This window comes from Tamandua tetradactyla, chromosome 4 (genome assembly GCF_023851605.1).
Source record: "Tamandua tetradactyla isolate mTamTet1 chromosome 4, mTamTet1.pri, whole genome shotgun sequence".
Lineage (NCBI taxonomy): Eukaryota > Metazoa > Chordata > Mammalia > Pilosa > Myrmecophagidae > Tamandua > Tamandua tetradactyla.
The window spans coordinates 177,168,705-177,190,214 of record NC_135330.1 but is presented as its reverse complement, the minus strand read 5'-3'; the positions used below and the strand labels follow the sequence as shown (position 1 = coordinate 177,190,214).

General features: G+C 34.5%; 1 protein-coding gene across 3 annotated transcripts in view; it reads left to right on the top strand.

Annotated features, from left to right (window-relative positions):
• Window positions 1–21,510, top strand: part of NALF1 (NALCN channel auxiliary factor 1) — a 636,618-nt gene that overhangs the window by 198,675 nt on the left and 416,433 nt on the right. The gene's annotated exons all lie outside the window — the stretch shown is intronic.

The following is a 21,510-nucleotide window of genomic DNA, read 5'->3' as shown; positions in this document are numbered from 1 at the left end:
ACTATCTTTACCTAAAGTTAAAAGGGTTTTTAACCTGAGCATGTGAAACATAGTAAGAGTCATGAAACAAGGCATCTGTTAATGATAAACTCAATGCTGTGCCTGTGTTAGATGTGAGACACTGACTTATTTATATTTCACTCTCATTCCTTCCCCCTTTGTGGTATCTTCTAAATTACCTTTGTGATTTTTTAACCCACTCATCCCTTGATGTGCTCCTGTGTCCTTTCACATTTAGTGAATGAATGAATTTTGAAAAGCAATTCACATAAGTCAAATTTTATTCATATTTTCAGGAGATGTAGATTGGCATTAGTATGTATGTGCTAGGAAATGAGTATTGTGAATAAACAAAATTGATGATTTTCAGCTCATGACCATGTATTATGCACAATCATTACAATCTTTGGTGCTGGTTAGATAAAGCTCTTCTCTTACTTACCAGAAACCCTACAGAGTCTGGTATAGTATGTGGCACACGTTATTGCCCCAATAAATATTTACTGGATAAATTGAGAAGTGCTGATTTTGCTGCAGATATTTTCATATTGTTCAGACATAAACAACATTTTATCTTGATAAATTGAATCACAGTAAAAGAAAAACATAAGTGAAACAAACTTTACTATTAATGAAAGTACAGTTGCACTGAGGTGTGGCAATCACTTCCATCAGTTTTCATCTGCTTTTAAGATAGTGCTTCTTAACTGTTCCTGTGCATAAAATCACCTGCGGATTTGGTTAAAATGCAGATTCTGATACAATAGGTCTAGGGCAGGGGCCCAAGATTCTGAATTTCTGACGAATTCCCAGGCTGTGCTGCTGCTGGCGGTCCTGGTCTGAGACCCACGCGTGGGGCATGAAGACCTCTGAGCTCTTACTCAAACTAAGTCCTCTTGGCTGTTTCTAAAGCTGGGAGGCTTTAAAGGTTATGATGCTGGAATGCCTCACCACCTACCCCCCCCCCGGAGATATTCTGATTTACTTGGTATAGGGTAGGGTCTGGACATTGGAGTTGTCTAGAGTTCCCCTGACGTTTCTAATATATAGAAAAGTTTGAGAAGCACTGTCCATAGAGGACTAGTCTACAAACCTCTCTTCTGTATTGTTGATTCTCTATGGTCCCTTCTGAGTCTGAGACAAATGAAAATCTGCCCCCAGTCAAACAGAACTGGTCCAGAGCTTGTTGAATTCCAGTCTGTCATTCAGGGATTTGTAAAATTAAGACTCTGAGATTCTGATCATTCCCTAATGCAGAAAGGAAGATGAGGTAAATCTGGAGGGGCGGCTATTTTCTGGCATATACTGAAAAGCAAAAGTAGTCAATCTGTATAGATTGAAGAATGAAGTCAAACAGAAGAAGCAGCTGAAATGAGGGGCTTTTGCTGCCCTGAGTTTTTGTTCCTTTTTCCTTTCAAGGTCCAACTGCATTTCCCACGAAATAGTTCTGCATCCTCAAATGAAATTCTCCTTTAGGGTTGAAGTTTGATTTTCCTACCAAATGAGTCTTAACTGAGATAATAGCTGACCAATTTAAACAACAGGGTTTTTAAAGACTCACTGATCATTACATTAAAAAGAAATACATATAACAATTTTTTTCATAGAAATATATTGCAAAAGTAGCATCTTTGCTGAAAAAAAATAGGGAGGAGAATGTATGTAGGGGGAAAGATGCTAAGAATAGGGACAACTTCATCTTTCCTGATAACACCTGACCATTTTATTCTACAACTATATTCAATAATTGTCAATTTTTTGGAACTTCTCCAAAGAGATACTGCAGGCACAAGTAAATAATAATCTGAAGAGCATGGGATGAGTTTATAAGATCTGTATTTCAACTTCATTTGACATTCTAAGTTATCATGCTAGGAAGTAGAATTGCATGAATAGATTTCCCTAATGAAGTATGTTCATGCCAAAGCAGCTGGAACTACCTGGCAAATTAAAACTGTGACAAGTGAGATTTGGTGGTATGAATTAATGCTTAAACAATAATTATGCCCTTATTATGTTCTCAGCTCAATGGTACATAATTTGCTGAGGCAAAGATGCTGTATAGGACATGGTCCTAACCTTTGAGGAGCTTCCAAAACAGTTTCTTTCACTTGTGCATCATATTATAAGTGCTGATTTACTGGATAAAAACTCAGGAGTCAAAGCCTAATTGCCTACATTTAAATTCTAGCTCAGTTACTTTCTAATTTGTGACACTGGGCAAGTTACTTAGACCCTTTGAATTCCCCTGTCTCTTATCTGTGAAATGAGGTTCATAAAGATGCCTAACTCCTGGGGATATTGAAAAAATTAAATCATTTCAATTCAAGGGCTTGGAATAGTACCTTGCCTATAGTAAATAATCTATAGTTTTCCAGTTATTATTAATGTTATTATTTGTATTACTGTTACTATTATTTTTATCCCCAGATCTGGATTTTCTTTTTTTTTCCCAAACTAGAGTGCTGCCTCTTTAAAGATAGGCTTCATATCTTTTAGTTTTTCACATCATCCCACAGGGCCTCAAAATTGGTTTCAACATAAAGGAGGAGCAATATATTCTTATCTCTTTTGAATCATTTGGGTCTTTAATTATTGTTATTAAGCTTCACATGAAATGGTATGAGACAAATGCGACATGTTTTCCTTTCACTTAAGCATTTGTTTTTAGAAAAATATTTGTGCAAATGACACTTAAGGAGAAAAACTCTTATAGGAATATTTTCATGGATACTGTCTCCTTATGGACATATGTCCGTGAAGTGATGGCTCGAAGTCAACTTTGAAGAGCACCCAATCCACAGAAGAGTATTTCAGTCTCATATTTATTAATCCCAAATCTTCTAAAGTATAACTGATGTGAAATTAATTAAAGATGATGAGAGTGATGCCAAGAAAGTTAGCTAAAATGACTTGAATACAATGCTACTTTGTCATGAAAGTATTATATTAAAATAAAATGCAACCAAATAATCTGATACATCTAGGGACATTTCATTTTAAATTACATTCTAAAATTCCCTGCCTTGACTTTTTAAATCTAACAATACTTGCACTACTGAGTAAACAAGCGATGTTCTCATCAGTTTAGCTGTAGGCTTTGTCATCTGGAGGAGGTTATAATTTTTATTTTGTTCTTCTTAGTAATGCTGTGGTACCTAGCGTTTGAGGCATAGAATTTGTGTATAACCTTCAACAACGTATAAACTTGTTTTCTTGTCCTTTGGCAGAAGAACTTTCTAATTGCAATTTTAAATGATTTCCTTTTTATTCACAAAGCAATGCCATAATAATAAGAAGGCAAGGTAAATGATAAATATTTAAACATTGAGCAATTTTAATCCTTCTAAATATTAGATTTGAAATTATCTTATCTTGGATTTGTTTGGATGGTGCTTTATTATAAAGATTGGTACAAAACAACCCTAATATAAAATCAGTTGAATGTACCTCTTCAATATTTATACATTCAACACTCAATACATGCCAACTACCTACCGCAGGTATTGAGAATATTAACATGTGTATATCATGCTCCTGCTAATACCAAATTTTTACAGATTTTTACAAATGTGAAAAATCAAATAATGCAGTGAGAACAATGGGGACACAAAGCTTGGCATGTTTGTTTCCATGTGGGTTATCGGGAATGGCATCAAAGAGTAATGAGGAAAGAAAGTCCATTTACTTGCAATTATTTATTGAATACCTAATTGGGGTGAAAATTTGTTCCTAGTTATTGGGGATAGAAAGATGTATATGCTCAAAAACTGTGCCCTTAAGGAGCCTGAAATCCTGCGAGTGGACCATAGATTCTGAAACAAGCTACAGTGAAGATACAGGGAAATGCAATTCCTGCAGGCTAAGCTGTTGGGGAAGTTTCTTGGAGGAAATTGTCACTTAAGCTGATTTTGAGGGGAACATAAATTGAAGAGTAAGAACACTTCAGATTGAGTAAATAGCATGAGCCAATGCAGAGATGCCACGGTGTGTCTACGGAACTGTAAAATTTTGTTTGGCTGAGCTATTGGCGAGAAACCAAGTAGTAATTGTCCAGAGATGGGCTTGGAAAACTAGGCAAGGATCATACCATACGAGGTCTTATATTCTTAGTAATGCATTCAGGCCATACTCTGTGGAAAAGCAGAAAGAGATGGCATTAGACTGTGCCTTTCAAGTCAGTCTGCTGCTGTGGAGGATGGATTAGAAGTAATCCATTTGGCTTCCAGTAAAATAAATAGCTTATATTAGGTAAATTATCTCTTCCACAGGGACAGTTATCTTTTTCATTATTTCTCTCAGGAGAATAATTTGCTTTTACTGGGAATGTACTGTAATCAATCAGCTGTTCTAACAATAATCAATCAGCAGCTGTTTATTGAGCTCCTGTAATGAAAAGTATTTTACAAGTTATGAGTGTATATAGAAACCAGATGTCAGCTACTTGGGTATCCCTAAATCTTCCACCCCTTTGGGCTCTGGCCTCTGCCTCTATCTGTTATTTCATCAGTTATCCCTTTCCCATAGCTCACTATTGTTCAGCCTCACCAGCCTTCTGTAGTGCTTCTATCAAATCACAGTTCCTGACTCAGGGCCATTGCCCTTGCCTACTCCCTCTGTCCTGGAAGCTTTGCTCCAAAATCTTCTAACTGTTGCCTTCTGACTTATTTAGATTTTAGGTCTTTAAGGAGATCTTTCCTGACTATGCTATAAAAACTGCCTCAGTTATCCTCTTATCTCAATACCCTCTTTTCTTTACTCTTTTCTTCTTAACTTGTATGATGAAATAGTCTCCAAAATTGTCTTACTTGGTTATAATTGTATTTTGTTACTGCCTGCCATTCCCTATCCCTTCATTCTATCACAGGATATAAGATTCGTGATAACAGGGACAGTGTCTGCTTCATTCACTGCTACTACCCCAGCGCCTTGAACAATGTCTGGCACATAGTAGGCAATCAGTAAATATTCCATGAATGAATGATTATGTAAAATGAATGAATGAATGAAAGAAACCTCTATCTAGGCTCTGCAGCTGGAGTTCTCCACGCCCATAAACAAACAGGCCTAGTAAACTGTTTTACGAAACAGAAGAGGAATCTACTCCTGAAGATAAATTATACAATGCCCTTCAGTGGTAGAAGCCCTCTGTCAATGTTTATCTTAAGTAATATGTTTTCTCCAAGAGCTATAAATATATGTTTTAAAGCATTTTATATTCATAGTGCTTTCATGTATGGGTTCATTGCCACATTTCGTTTCCATAACAACCCAAGCAGGAGCAGATGATGTTTTTTTTTTAGATGCCACTTATGAGGAAAGTTGAATGCAGCAAAGAGGGCATATGGTCATAAACCGATACATGGTAGAAATTTGTTAAAACCAGGTCTGTTTGGGTAGAGTCATTGCGTCTATCACACTGACTTTCTATAAGCTAGCTGGACTTTCTAAGCCAGGAGTCACTTTCTGAAATGCCAGAGAACAATCAGACAGGTAAGGTAGGCTAAGAATAAGATCCAATGGACTCTTTGTTATGTGCATAAATATAACTTCTAGATTTTTTCCCAGTTTCTTCTCAGAAAATTGCATTTTATTATGCTGTGTGACACTTCATCAATTTATTTGGGGCTGGCGCAGTGCTCCCATTTGCACTTCCTTAGTGCCAATATGGGTCAGAACTTTTTACTAGATCAGAAATGAGTGACAGAAAGCTGGGGGACACTGTGGAGTAAAAAACGTGCCCTGAGAATGCACCCATCACAGGACAGCCAGGTAAAATGCTTTCTGATAGAGAGGGAAAGGTAGAATCTGCCACAATTAGTGCTCATTGGCTGAGAGCTTAATCACTCATTAAATGAACAAAATAAAGAAAGTCTGCTTAGATAGACCATACTGTCACAGCATTTTAAAGGGGACATGGCATAATACAATTGGAAAAGGATTTTCTTGTTAGGAGGAAATATAGCAAAACTGCAATCCAAGGATTGTGGTTTGGTTATGATTTGAATTTTGAGTACTGCAAAAAAAAATGATAAAAACCCAGATAATATAACAATTACAAAATGAATAAAGTTCTCTAAGAACTTAAGAAATGGCGATTTGCTTTAAGAAATGAAGTAGAAGAAACTTATGAGATCACAACGATATCAAGTCAATTGAACAAGTTTACTTCATATATTATGTGTTTGTAAAACAAAAATAATGTGTGAATACTGGTATGTATTAAAGAAAATAGAAAATAAGTTTGGTATCTGATTAAAAACAGATTAATTATAAAATTAAGATTCCTTAAAGGTTACTATCATTTCACGCCTTAAAGCCTGTCTGTTTCTCTTTACAGTTCAAAACTTACATAAGAAGAATTTTTAAAATATGAAGTTTCTATTACTCACTGTCTAAAAAGCAAAACAAAATGGCAGATGAACCAAAATAAATAGCTATTATTGAGTCATGAAGTCATTTCATTAAGTTAAACTTAGAAATGAAGAAAACCGTTTAATCCTTTAACATTTTTTTTTTGTGTGAAAACAAATCATTAAATGCATAGCCTTCTTGATCAAACTTTAGTTTGGACAATTGCAAATCAGATGATCTTTTAAATAGCATTCATTGAAGAATTGTTTTCTTTCATCTTGCATGTTCTATAGAATTGGCACCAGACAATTCCAAACAATCGTTTGTGTTTGTTTGTTTAAAAGTTTTCAATGGATTGGTACATGGACAGACGCAACCATATTTCATTCCGGTTTATTTCTTGTTTGGAAACTTTGATTTTGGGATCATATTATGCAAGATAATGCATTTTACAAGTTATGAGTGTATATAATAATTCAGCTATTAAGTGTTGTGCTTCTCAGTTTGTGACAGTTTATACTTCTTAGCCACATAGGAAGAACTTGACCTTCTGCTTTTCAGTTTGGTAGAAATTCCAACTTTACTAATTAGTTCAGAATCAGTAGTGATTCATTCTTTGAATCATTCTTTGAATGAATCTTTCTTTCTGTACCACCAAAAAATGTTTTCTTCTACTGTTAATTTATATGAATTTTCTTCTTAAACATCTCCCCGCCAATTCAGGTTTACAGGTTTAATTTAAAACTGAGTAAACTAGGGGGACACCAAAACGTACTTGTAAAGTTGTGAATAGGCTTTTGTTTCCAACTCATGCCTATTAATTTATTGTTTAATTAATAGGTTTTGCTTTGATTTTGGCTAGTACTAAGAATAATACTAATAATTACAGCTAATATTAAGTAACACTCATGTATTATTCATTGATTTATGTTTCCCCATAACCTGCTAATGTTCAGCCTTTAAATACCTTAAAGGTTTATTCCTATTATCACCAATTCTACTTAAGTGTGGGGAATTAAAATTTAGAAAAGTTAAGTGATTGTCCAAGAATAAGCAGCTAGTAAGTAGTGGACTGAATATAGAAAAAACCTTACCAAATATCCTAAAATGGTAATCAACAATAAATAAAGGAATTTGAGATTGCAGGTATGTGAATGTCAAAAATCCAAAAATTGTACATGGAACTCTAGTTGTTTAAATATTTTTATGTACATATTTAGTCAAAAAATTTTAATTATTGCATAGATGAACTAGTAATTGTGATTTAGGTAAATATAAAATAGAAATAAAAGTTATTTAACAAATATTTCAATTACTTTTGACTTTGTGTCTTCCCATAATATTACACCCCTGCTTTTGGGCTTGTTCCCAGCACTTACCTGAAACAGCTCTCTTTAAAGTTAACTGTGATTTCTTTGCTATATTTACTGTCCATTATTAATCATCTTTCTCCTTTATTATTGCAATCTTTGCTAAAGACACTGTAAAACACGGAATATTCTCTTATCTAGTTCTCTTCTTTCTTAGTGAGAGTCATTGATTCTTTTTATTCACTCAACATTTCTTCACCATAATTCTGCCCCCTACTCTCTACCTTTTCTTCACCCTCACAAAGTACTTGCTTTAGATCAGTTTTCTTGTCATTTTTCCACCTCTGTGTTCTTTCTCTTCCTCTCTACTTATCTAAATCTTTCACAATTTAGCTGAAGTCCCGCTTTCAATAAGAAGTCTTTAAAAATTGCTTCAAGCTCTACAAATTTTTCCTCTATATAAACTGTTGCAACACCACGTTTTGGAACAAACTGCTTCTCTTTTTCATGTCTATTAATTGCATTTTACGAGGTGGAATATGAATATGTATAAAGGCAGGGATGGTAATTTAACAGTTTAGTAGTCACTACTTCCTTACCTCCCTTTCCCAAAGATTATCACTAAATGTGCCTTGTAGAGATAGTAAATGCTTTATTCATTAATGTTCCCTATAATTTACACAATTTCATAAAAAACTAAGGAGCTGGTGATTAGTATATATTTATTCTTTTAAAATATTGCTAAAACCCATATATACTTTTGGTCATTATGCTATGTGGAAAAACAAAATGACACTAATTTTGTAAAACAGATTATATATAAATTAAAAAGAAAAAAGCAAAATACTGGGGAGATGTACGGTACTGTGTTAATAAGGAAGGAATAAAAGATAAAAGTAGTTTAGAAAGGTGACAAAATGACATTTATGCAGTTCAAACCATAAGCATCACAACTATCAGGGGAGGGGGTGGATGGAATGAATAGAAGCAAAATTAGCAATACGCTAATGTGTCAGCATCAACAAGATAGAATGATCACTTACACAGATGATCTATAAAGTAGGATATGAAGTTAGAGTAATAGAGCTTGAAATGACCTTGGAAATCCCCTATTCCAGGTCTTTATATTCTGAATGAGGTGACTGAAGGTTATAGCGATATGTGATTTGCTAAGCATTGGCAGAATTCTTTTGAATTCTTGAGTGTTCTGATGCAGTGCAATTTCCCTTACATTTTACATTGTTGTTTTCTTAATTTATTATTTCATATATGTTATCATATATATGAAAGATTTAGATCCTTTCCTTTGAAATGTCACTAACTTCTGAAGTTGTCAGCCTTCCCATATAAAAATATGCACATCTATACATCTGAATGTGCGACTAAAATATTTTTTGCTTATAAACAAAGTCTATTTTCCAGAAAAAAAAATTGGAGGTACAGTTTTAGGATCACCAGATCAATTATTCTCCATTTCTAAATTATGCACATGCCTTATTTTGCATATCATTCCTTGCTGAAGACAGGTGCTAATTTTAAAAAGAGCTTCACTAATTGAAATCTGTCAATGAAATCTACACACCTGCACTTTTATGTTGATTTTTTATGACACTTGTTATATAAATTTCTGCTTTCATTTCCATTTTTCTGGGCTTTCTTTCTCTAGAGTACTGATGATATAATAATCCTATTTCATTTATCCAATATATATGAATATAATTGCTCATTTTGTCTTAAAGTTATTGACTGCAATGTATATTTCTGCATTTTAATCTGCTTAAATATAAATTGTTACAAATCTTGTCTATAAAGTCTTCTGTATGGAGAATAGGTAAAATTAGACTTGTTTTTTGATTCTGTTATTGGGTTTTGTGAGGCAATAGGGGCAAGAAACATTGGCCTGGAGGGGCAGTTGAAGATATGATGTGCACAATCTTTAAGAAATGGACAGAAAGAGAAGGAAAAGCAGAGAGGGTTAAGGGACTTAGAGAATGCTCATGTGTGGAAAAATACAGAGGATGAAAAGTCTTCTTAGGAAAGTGGATTACTAGAGAAAGGGAGAGAGGAGAGGACAGAAGAGAAGTAGGAGGACCTAGAAAGAGATCTTTTGCAGATATCATCCAAGGCCAGGTCATTCCAGTCCATACTTATCTATAGCTCCTTCCTGCACAGACCAGAGGCAAGAGGGATTAGACAGAGGTGTGAATAACCTTAAGAGGCCAAAGCAGAAATTAACCGACCTAATGTGTGCATGTGCATCTGTGAAAACATAGACAGAGCTTTTCCTTTTTTTTTTTTTTTTTTTGCATGGGCAGGCATCAGGAATCGAACCTGGGTCTCTGGCATGGCAGGCGAGAATTCTGCCACTGAGCCACTGTCGCACTGCCCAATATATAGCATTTTTCACCAAAACATTTAAAACGCTTATATCCTTTTGCAGGCACTTATAATACCCCTACATAGTAGATTAGACCCCTTTTAAATTGAATATCAATTGTAAAGATGTTTTGTCAGCCATATGCAACCAAATTATAGCTACTGTTCATTGTTAAAAGTTTGAAATTTTCACCCAAAATATAAAATGTGGAGGATTAAATCATGGGAATTGCTATTTTCGTGGCCTGTAGTAATATCAATATCATTTTACTAAATCTTAGGTGGGGGAGGGGTAGGAATGGGGAAAGAGAAAGAGAGAAAAGAAAGGGAAGAGAAGAGAGAATATTAGATTTGATTATTATGTGGCTGAACTAGTGGTTTTCCTGAGCTGCCTTTGAAAAAGAAAAAAGAAACTCGTGAAATATTTCTAATATTTCTGGCTATAAATAATCTTTATCAGGCAGAAAGATCCTCTCAATTTGATGTCAGCAAGGGTGCCTGGGGTCTTATCATAAAGAAAACAAGTCATTTTTTCTTAATGTCTTGACAAGTCCATGCAGGACTGAAGTCAATGCAATCAGTCAGCCCAGTGATTTGCAGTAAAGTCCTGCTGTGCGTTCCGCTGCTTCCCACCCTCCCTTTCGGAATGTGCAGCTCTGAAGAGGGACATCCAATCCGAGTTCTGGATATTATGCAATCTCAGTGGCTTTTTTTTTTTCTGTTTTATTTGCCACATATCTAGAGTAATGTTCTCATATTTTAACTTCTTAAAAAAATCGAAACATCTTAAGATGTTTATTTAGTGGTTGCCTTAAAAGATACTGTTACCACAAATTTTTATTTTTGTTTTCTTATCATTCAGGTAACATATGCTCGTATTCTAGTCCTTATCTGTAAAACAATGGTAGCAATATCTACTTGAAAGGAATGGGAGGAGGTGTGTGTAAGCGCCCAACACAGGGCATATCCCACAGCAAGTACATAGTTATGGCAGACGTTATTACACCTGCATTGAAGAATATTTAAAATTTTAGGAAAATATGGAGGAAAAAAATGTCATTTTCCAGCATGAAATAACATTTCCAAAACTGTCACTGCTAGGCATTCAAATCTGTAGATTCAAAAGACTGGACGATTTGGGTTAGTTACTGAAGTAATCGCTTCAACTATCTGCTGGATGAGAATGAATCCCCATCTTTTCTGGTCAACAATTAATCAGTCATCTCAGAGATTATATCATTAAAAATATGTCGCAACATAGCAAACCATCCATGTTTTACAAACCGTATAACAGAACCTTTTTTGGTTTTGAAAGATTTGCTTTTCTTGCCAGACTTAGATCATATCTCTCTATGCAAGTTAAAATCAAAACCAGCTACTGGTAATTATAACAAAAAATATAATTTTGCCTCAATTATTCATTTAACAAATACTTATTGAGAGCTTCCTGTACAGCAGGCACAGCAGGTAGAAAGATGACAAAAAAGAATGATACATTAGCATTGCACAATGATGGCTTTAGAATACTCTCAGAAATGCCTGCAAATTTAATGCAATTTAGGGAATAGAGGATTTTATTTGAGCTTCTTTCCAGGCAGATACCCATCTGTTGAAACATTTTTGGAAGTACAATGTGCTTGAGAAAGGGCACAGAAGCCAGAGAGCATATGGTATATTCAGGGAGTGATGAGTGAGCCACAATGGCTGCATTAGAGGGTGTGTAGTTGACTCAGGAAGGAAGTGAACAGAGCTGCGAGTGGACTGACAGTTTAGCAAAGCTAACACGACTTCTCGTGTTATGCTGAAGAGATGAAGTTAATCCTCTTAGGCAAAGGAATCCATCAAGGGCACATATATATAATTAAAATATATTAACCATATAGAATATAATGTTATATAAAATATATCAATACATAAAATGTATGTTTTTAAAAATTATCTTGACTGCTTGTTGAAGGTAAAGATGCTAGATAGAAAATAAAGGAAAAGGAGTTGTTGAGAATGACTCCCAAACCTCTAGCTTGAGTGAAAAGGTAGATGTCATTGTTAATCAAGATATGAGAAATGCAGCCACTGTGAGGGTGAAGGGAAGTACTGAGTTTGGGGCAGTTTTGAACATGTTGAGCTCCAGATTTCTCTGGGACTTCCAAAAGATGACATCCAGTAGGCAATCAGAAACGATGAATCTGAAACACAAGAAAAAGATCAAAGTTGAGGCTTGATGTGGATATGTGGATCAAATGGTATTTTAACTGGAACTAAAAAAATCGCCAAACATTTGCATCTCAGTTTTCAGTGATAATGTTTCATATCTTAGAGAATAATATTATAAATACTTGTAAAAATACATTTCAAAGATTTTGTTTTTGTTGACCTGAATAAATTTATGTATAATGTAGGAGAGCAGAATGATCTCTAATGGCTATAACTGCATTGGTATTATTTTCAAAAAAACAGCATCTAGATCAATGGTCAAATAAATAAAAGTGAATTATGACTATTGAAGTAAACATGAACATGCTATAAGTTTGACTGGACTTTGATTACATGTCTAGAAATTTGTCTTCTTTAGTGTACATTAGTCTTATGAGATTGGATGTAGCTCCAACTAAGTCCCCTTATGGATTCAGAAGTATGAGAAATGGATAAGAAATTAGAAAATAAAACATCTCAAGTAAAATTTTATATAGTAGAAGACAGGCCAAAAGTACAGATACTTATAATAACAAGAAATTAAAATAAATATTCTAAAAGATAATACAAATGACATTTAATTGAGGACAGATAGGTAAAGAAAAGATTCACATTAAATCCCTTCTTAACAGAAAGTTAGATAGGTTTGTCAGAGAAATATTTTGATCTCTTGCTGCCTTGATTGTTAAATGTTATTCCAGTAGTTTATAAACTATTTTGTAGTAAAAACATGAACAAAAATTTAAAAAATACTCCATTAGAATTCCGTGTGAAAGCTAATCAGATTTTTGTAACATTTGCAAATTGTCAGTATCACTTCAGACAATGGCTTCTTTCCTAAATAAGGAAAACACACACACACACACACACACACACACACACACGTGCCTGAAACAACATCCAGGGAATTATTTAAACCGTGATAATCACTCATTTTAAAAGAGCATTACATTTTTTCCCAACATATCACCCTGTTATTAGTACCTTGTAATAGTGACATATGTTTGTTCTGCTTCATGGAAGAACATTCTTCCATTTGTACTATGAACCACTGTCATCAGCCATGACAAGATTCACTAATAACATAATGAATATATACCAATCCCCATTTTTAAAAGAGAGCATTGAGAATTACCTCAAACAACTGAAGAGTCATGTTACCTTTTGATATGCAAATACTTTGGAAAACTTATATTAGCTAATTATCTTTTCCATTTGATATATTGTGGGAGTTCATTGTATCCATAGATCTTTTAATGTGAAACATATTGTATGAAATGTGAGCATTTCCCAGACATTTCTGTGATACAAAAGGAGATGAAATAAAGGCTACACTGCCTTGAATGAAAACCTGTTAACTAATAATTTACCAGTGGCCACAGTTTTTAATTGAGGCTAACAAAACAGCAAGAGATCAATTAGTATACTCAATTGACATTCTGCTTGAAAAACAAGAATGACATAAAAGGGTAGCCTTGTGAAAGGAAAAAAGCATAGTACAAATGCTAAGTGAAGCAGTCAAAAGCGTCAGTTGATTTCTAATACCAGATGACCAGGGCATGAATCTTGGTTGTCTTTTTCAATGAAATGACCTGGTTTGGGAAGATGTCAAATGTGCATTATAAGAGTAACAGGACTTCATCATTGTTTAGTAAAAAACAGACAAGCAGTAATGTAGGGTTAAATCTCGGTCACGTGGGTGAGGAAGATGTTCACGTCACTTAAGACATAAATCTGACTTGTGTACTAGCTTGTACATTTGCAGATTTACATGTGAATAATTTCATCCTCATAACATTTATGGATAAAAGGAAAGTAGAATCACATTCACTGGTATTATTTTTTGTTTTCCCTTCTATTTTCAAGGTATACAAAACCTTTAGTATTGCATTCTTCTTGTCAAAATGAGCTGGGTTTCAGTTCTGAAAACCCAGAGGTGATAACTATCCTCAAGTTTAAGGCAAATTAAGCAAACCTAAGGAAGTTATTTATATTGAGTGCATGCAAATTTGTGCTTTCTCTCTGAAAGTGGGATGTTTTTAGAGCTAAGCTGAGAATTAATGATAGGAGAAAATATATATTCCTTAGTTCCAAGCTATTTCTCCACAGTGATATTTCATTTGATTCTTTGTTCCAAATTGCTTTCTGAATGGCTTTTTTTCTTTAAGCCTAATGTGTAGGCTTTATAACATAAATTTGATAGAAAATTGCACTCCTAGATGAATACAGAAGAATGTGTCCCAGTTACTGACATTCAGGCAGCTTTCATGTAGAGAAAATTTAGGTCCAAAGGAATCTTTCATTGAGGTTTCACTGTCACATGTTTTAAAGCACCCCTCCCCACACACACACTATGGTAAATCAAAAAAGAAACTGGGAAGAATAAGACTTTCTATTAAATCATGGACTCCATTGTGGCCTTTTCTAATAATAATCATAAGGAGAAAAAAGCCTCAAGAAATCCATTCATTTTAATAATACAGAATCTGACAAATTACTATGATGGAAGCATGTGGTAACTGTGCTTAATCTCTCAAGGTATTCATTCCCTTTCATAGCTTTTTTTGAAAATCACTCTCTAATTCCTAGATCCTAGGGAAGATAATAATATATTTTCTGTGTAATTAAAACTTTCCTGAATTTACCGGTATATAGTGCCACATCTGAATCAATTGGATTAGAAACATTTCAACAAGAGGCAAAAATAACTTTCTTTAGGTTTGATTCCATTTTTAGCACGATATACCATTTTGACTCAACTTTTATAATTTCTCATTCTCGAACGTTGTAGCAAGGAGTGGGGAACAATATGCCACTTTGAAAGTGACTCCACTTTTAGAATACCTCATTGTAGTATGTTGCAAAAAGGAATGAGAAAATATTTTGCCTTAATTAATTTAACCATTTTTATTGCATAGCATTTTGGTTGTTTCCACTTTTCCATTGTAAATAATCATGTAAGAAGCACCTTTGCATGTAACTCCATTAGAGAGTCTGTGATTAAGATAGTTTTATAAAAGTGATGAGCTCAGTATGTATTATTGAAGTATTTGACATACTTTCAGCTCATCATGTATCAATGAGATCTATTAAGAAACTATTGCCAATATTGTCCAATTTTATGGAGTGCATTGAATTAACAAGCAAAAAAATTCAGAAAGGTTTTCATGATTTCTATGGTCTATACTTCTCAATAGTTGTTATTGAACGTTAAATATATCCCTAGTGTTCAGTAAACGACTGTAAAAAATTTCTGCTTTCACGCTGGAACCCCTCATGCATCATTCATGCACTAAATTGACGAAGCTTGTGTCTACATTGCCAAAACAACCTGTCAGTTCAGAGAAAATAATCAGTCAAAACAGTTATTTGGTGTCAGGTAGGAATGTATTTTGGATTTTCAACAGGTTTTGTTGGTGTCATGTAGCTCCAGTCTTAGAAAGCACATTTATTTCAGAAATATTATCCTTCTTGGGAAACTGTAAAATTTTTCTGGCCTGAAGCCAGATAAAAGGCCAAGAGAGGGAATGATGTACAAGAAATGAATCTTAGGATTAAGTCAGTATTGGAGCAAATGAGACCTGTGTTGTTTTGCGTTGGTTTTTTGCATCAAATCATTTGTAAACTTCAGTTTTGTAAGAACATTTTTGCATAAACCACCAATGCTTCACATAATACACAATACTAACATTTATAGAAGTGGAAGATGGGAAATTATAGTGTTTTCAATTTCTTTAAAGTATTTTAAACTGTTATTTAGATATATAATACCTTAAGTTACATTATATTAAGTAAATAGATGTATCACCTATGACATAGTTAATTATTCGTAGTGGGTAGTTCCTACCTGTGTGCTGTTTTGCTAAATAGAAGAAAATCTTTCATGTATTCTAAATCATTTGGATGTTTTCCATTAGATGCTGAATATCCCTTTTATTTAAAAAATGAATTTCATTTCCTTTTTTTTTTTTTTTTTTACTTATATTGCCGCTGGATGGAAATGAATCTAATGCTGTGTCTACATCAAGCTTCTAGTAAAAATAAGTTAGGATCAAATTATCAGATGCTTGTGGTATTTTTTAAAAGCAAGAAAATGTGATACTCTAAGCAGTAGTTCTATGTCACACTATGATGGCTGGAAATTCCTCAGCACAAAAGACTCAAGCCATGGCAGGCGAAAGGAATCAAATACATATATTTAGATTAAAATGCCTTCTGGGACAGCCAGGGATCATACAGAATCAACCTACATTTTAAAAATAGAGTTTTGTAGATGTTTATAGTTAAGCACATCTGATTATGTTTCTTTTAAGTTTGTCCTGCAATTATATCCCAGAGTTTACCTCCAAGGTCCAGAGTTTGAATGTTTGTTTTGCAACCTCCTCCTGACTTCCTCTCTCTTCCCCTTTCCTGAAGACAAGGGGACTATTGGTGATTGCTGAAAGTGGTGAAAACACTCAGAAAGCCTAATGATAGAAGGAGAAATTGAGCGTGGATTAGTAGCTAAAGGTCAAGTTTGTAGATGTGTTATATTAAACTTTACATTCTCGCTATGTGTGGTTTACAATTCACTGTTCAAATGGTTGACAGCAAATATTAGAAAAAATCCAAGAAACCTCCACCCATAGACATCCACACTTTGATATTATTTGCAGCTATCATAAAAAATGGAAATTCTCTGTGTATGGATTTGACCTCAGGATATGTTGTTTTCCAAATGCTGCAGAGTAATGTACAGAAGATATTGCCTTTTATGTAATAAAGGAGGAAATGTGTGTGTGTGTGTGCATAAAGAATTTGGATGGATGCACATTACTTGTAGAAGTGGGGGGAGATGGGGGAAGATTGAGATCAGCAAAAAACAGAGTAGTAGCAAGACTTTTTAATCTAAAACATTTTGATTTCTAAGCCGTATGAATGAATTACTAACCAAAGTAATAAAATTCATTTTAATAAAAGAAAAACATTAGGCTGTCTTTTAAAAATGATATTACCTCCCTCAAAACCAACAATAATGCGCCTGCAAAGAGTGTTAGACAGGATGACATCCTGTGGTTTCTGGCAGAACTACAGATGCGTGAATAGTCTGATTTCTCAAGAGGTTTTACCAAGAAATCCTTAATTTATTGTGGAAGGCAAGGATTATTACTAATACTTCAAATTTGAAGGACTCCCCTAAATATCTCCTATCTATATATTTTTCCTTCTTTTCTCCCCACTGGCCACACATATTACTCATTTATACTTGTCTAAACTACACAGTGGTTCAGGGAAAAAGCATTAGATACGATGTCAGAAGAAATTTGTTTCCTAATTCTTAGCAATGTTTTGGAAGTTGCTTTAGATAATTTATTAATATTTTAATGCTTCAGTCTCCTTTTTTGTAAATTAAAGATGATTATTCCTCCTTTGCTGAGCTGTTTTCCATCAAGGACTTAATGCTATAATATTCAAGAAAAGTATTTGCAAAGATTAAAGTACTATGTATATGGCAGATGATGATGTGATGATTTTGTTATACAACTGGATATTTAAGATTCACTCAACCAAATCTATATGTTCACATACTATAAATATTTCTCTCTATTTTTTTTTTCCATTGTCTCATTTAAAATGATTTTAGATGCCATTGTCTCTGCATTTAGAAAATATTTCCTCATCCTTTGGGCTTAACCAGTTACCTTCTTTCCAAACCCTGAGTGAATATTATCTAGTCCATGTAGTCTTTGTTTTTTTGTAATCAGTGTTGTCTTCTAGATGTGGCCATTTCATTTGCTTAATTAATGAATAGGTATTTATTGACAATTTATTATGTTTTAAACTTCTCAAGAGTTGTGGGAGGAACACAACAAATCAAATGCTACCTCACTCACAGCAAGAAGTTTTAAACAGTTCTTAATTTTTATGAAGATTATTATTTTGATTCTACTTTAAATGAAATATATCCAATCTTATCTCCCTTTGCCTAAGATTTTACAAACTGAACATTGAGACTATAACAACAAGTTTAATTTCTCTCTTGATCCTTTCATATTTCAATATCCAAAGCAGATAACTACTCTCTAGTTTTGCACTAACCAGCATTCAACAACCAATATTTAGAGTCAGCTATGATAGTCTAGACATTCGCCTAAGTATTGAGGATATAGCTCATATAAGAACCCCCACCCTAAAAGGAGTTTATCTAATCCCATAAAATTGAAAACATGCATTTAGTGAAGAGGTTGGGTTTTTGTTTGGTTTGGTTTTGTTTATTTGAAGCTTCTTAAACTATTTATTTCTCTTTTTAACAACTTAACTATGAGGTAAGCAGGTGAAATTCAGCAGAGACAGGGAACAAGTATACTAGAGTAAAAATTCATGGAAAAAGCTTTCCATAAATATATTCCCAATATCATCCCAGGAGTCACAGCAGCATTCCCTATGTAGTGGATAATTTCATTCCTCATTACAAATGGCAGCACTGATTTTTGGAGTGAAAAGGGGGCTATAGTTCTGTGAGCCTGAGGCCCTTTGCAACAAAGCTTGAATCAGAGCCCAAGGGACAGAATTCCAAGAAGATTTCTGCTCAGGTGGTCACTGCCTCATCTAGGCCTTCTTTACAGCCTCAGTGGAACAGCACGCTTCAATTATTCTTGTGGATTTTGTATTTTTTGTTTTTCAAAACAAAAAAAAGACAGTGTTTGTGTATGGGTGAACAGTCAGACTGACAGGCATTACATTCAAGCCCTCCTGGAATAAATTTATATTGTTCCAAAGGGTCAGGAATACCCTAAAGCAAAAAATAACATTCTAATGGCTACAACCAAGGAAAAAGCAGTACAGCCATTTAGGAGCTAAACGTTTTTAGCAAAAGCACATTATAGGATTAAGTACAGCAGGCAACAGGCTGCTGTAAGGGCTCACACTGTTCTTCTCGATATTTAACAGTCTCTCTTGGTAATTTTATGTCTATCTAATTTAGCCTAAAAGTTCACCAGGCAGGATTCTTGTACTGGCTTTTTTCTCAAGGTTCACAGCTTCTTGATAGAGATTAGAAAGCTTATCTTTGTGTTAATAAAAGATGTGTGCCCTCGTGAAGCTATGATTCTTTTAACCTTAAGGGACTTTAATAATACTAGAAAATATTTATCAAATCAAAATATAATAAGAAGATATCCTTATTGACCTTGAAAGAAGCCAAGTGCTTAAAATGGATTGTAGTGTTAGCCCTGTAATTTAGGACAGGAAGAAAATTTGATAAAATTGCAGGGAGAGTGTAAGCAGTCAGAACGTAATTACTAACTTGAAGATCAGTCAGAACACCACATACCTTCCATAATGGGATGGGTCAGCAGCAAAACTTTCAAGATCATGAATTGGTCTGATCTTAATCACATGTTTTACTTGGCCAAATGAGCTCCCCAGGCCTATCTGTGAAGTCCAGGCTATATTTGAGTGTCCTAATAAGTTAGGTACTACGAAAGATGCCAAGACCTGGTACCACGAGCCCTTCCCCACTGAACTTAAAACACATACAATCAGAGGAAAAGATAGGGCATTTAAAAAGATTACTTCTACTACTGGAAACTAGTGTCTCTTTCTAAATAAACCAAAGACTTTTTAGAAAAACTCATTAACTCCCAAACTGGTGACTAATGAGAATGAAGAGAAGCTTTGCGTTAGAATGATGGGACAAATTTCCCTTCAGCCCTCTCTGGATAGACATTTTCAGTCTTCTCTATCATTTTGTCCTAGGGGATGGAATATTAAGGGAAGAGCATGATTGACCTGGAAATATACTTTAATATTTGAGACCATAGAAATATGGCATGACTTGTTGGTGGGTGTCGCTGTGTACTAAATGGACACATTCATTACCATTTTTTACCATAACTGAACAAGGAATGGGTGGTGGAAGAGAGAACATGTGCACCAGGATTCTTATTGCTGAGACAAGGTCATTTTGGTGCAACAGTCTAAGAAACCCTTGCCCATCATCATGAAACCCACTGATGAGGAAGACATTCTGTGGTTCATAAAGGTGAGAAATGTGTTGAATCAAGAAGCTAGCTGGTAAAGACCTCTGTTAAAGATTTGTGAGCCATAGAATAGCAAACCTGGAGCATTTCCTGCCCTTGTAATTTCAAACCAACACACAAAACCTGTCTCATTCAAACAATAGTACATTATTCCTCATTTTAATTATCTCTATTTGTGTATGGTGGGTCTCTTTGTGGCTCAGATATTGATATCTTTAAACACAAGGGGTATTTCCCACTTGACCAAATCATCAGGATTCTTTTGAAATCTTTTCTCTGGCTCACCATCAATTTGTGGTTGCAGTGTGTACTTTTGGACTTCAATGATAAGCTTACTGGCTAAGGATTGACACTTTTTTTCTGTCCTAGAGGGTTTTTTTTTTCTTGGAACAGGTTTTAAACATCACAATTAGGGATTATTCAGTTTTAAAGGCCCCATCAGAGCCAGTTGGCAAATGCCAGAAGAAAATGTTCAATCAGTGTGTGCCAGATTACTTAATAATGAACACACAAAGAGGAGGACACCTGTTTCTTTTCATCCCCCTAATCTATTTATGAAACGGGAAACTTGACAGGAAAACAAAATGTCCAGGATTTAGAGCTTCTGAAATTTCTATATTGGCTTCCTCTGGGAGAAAAACTATTGCCTTTTGTTGTTTGGATAAATGTTATCCTATAAAATGCTTACATTAGTGGTCTGAAAGATACACTCCAGGAGTAAGGACACGTGAGTCCCGGCTCTGCCACTAACTTATTGTGTACCTTAAGGCAATTGCTTGTTTTATCTGGGTCAGCATTGCTTAATTTTTGTTAAGCAGCAGCTCTGTAGGTAACTTCACATGCAAATATTCTATGATTATAAATGTGGAATTCTTTAGAGAGTTAATTATTTTTCTTATCTTTCCAAGTTTGAGCTTAGTAAGAGATTATATATTTGACGGTAATCAAATAAAGGGAACCGTAATGGGTAAAACAATAGGTTTATATTATGAGGCCACCCAGTCTTAAATTTCTGAAAAGCTATATTTTTCTCCATATCTCCATTGATCGTCAGCATTCAGTAAGAACATGATTTTGCTGAGAGGCATTGAAATACTTAATGGTGGAATGTTGCTCTTAATCACTGTAACAAATTCTTGATGTTTAACAGGTCACCTTTTTTCCATGCTTTCCTCATGCTTCCTTTTTTTGCAACATGCTGCCACCTAGATTGGGGACAGAAAAGATGAATCCTAATACCTTGACAGTGTAACCAA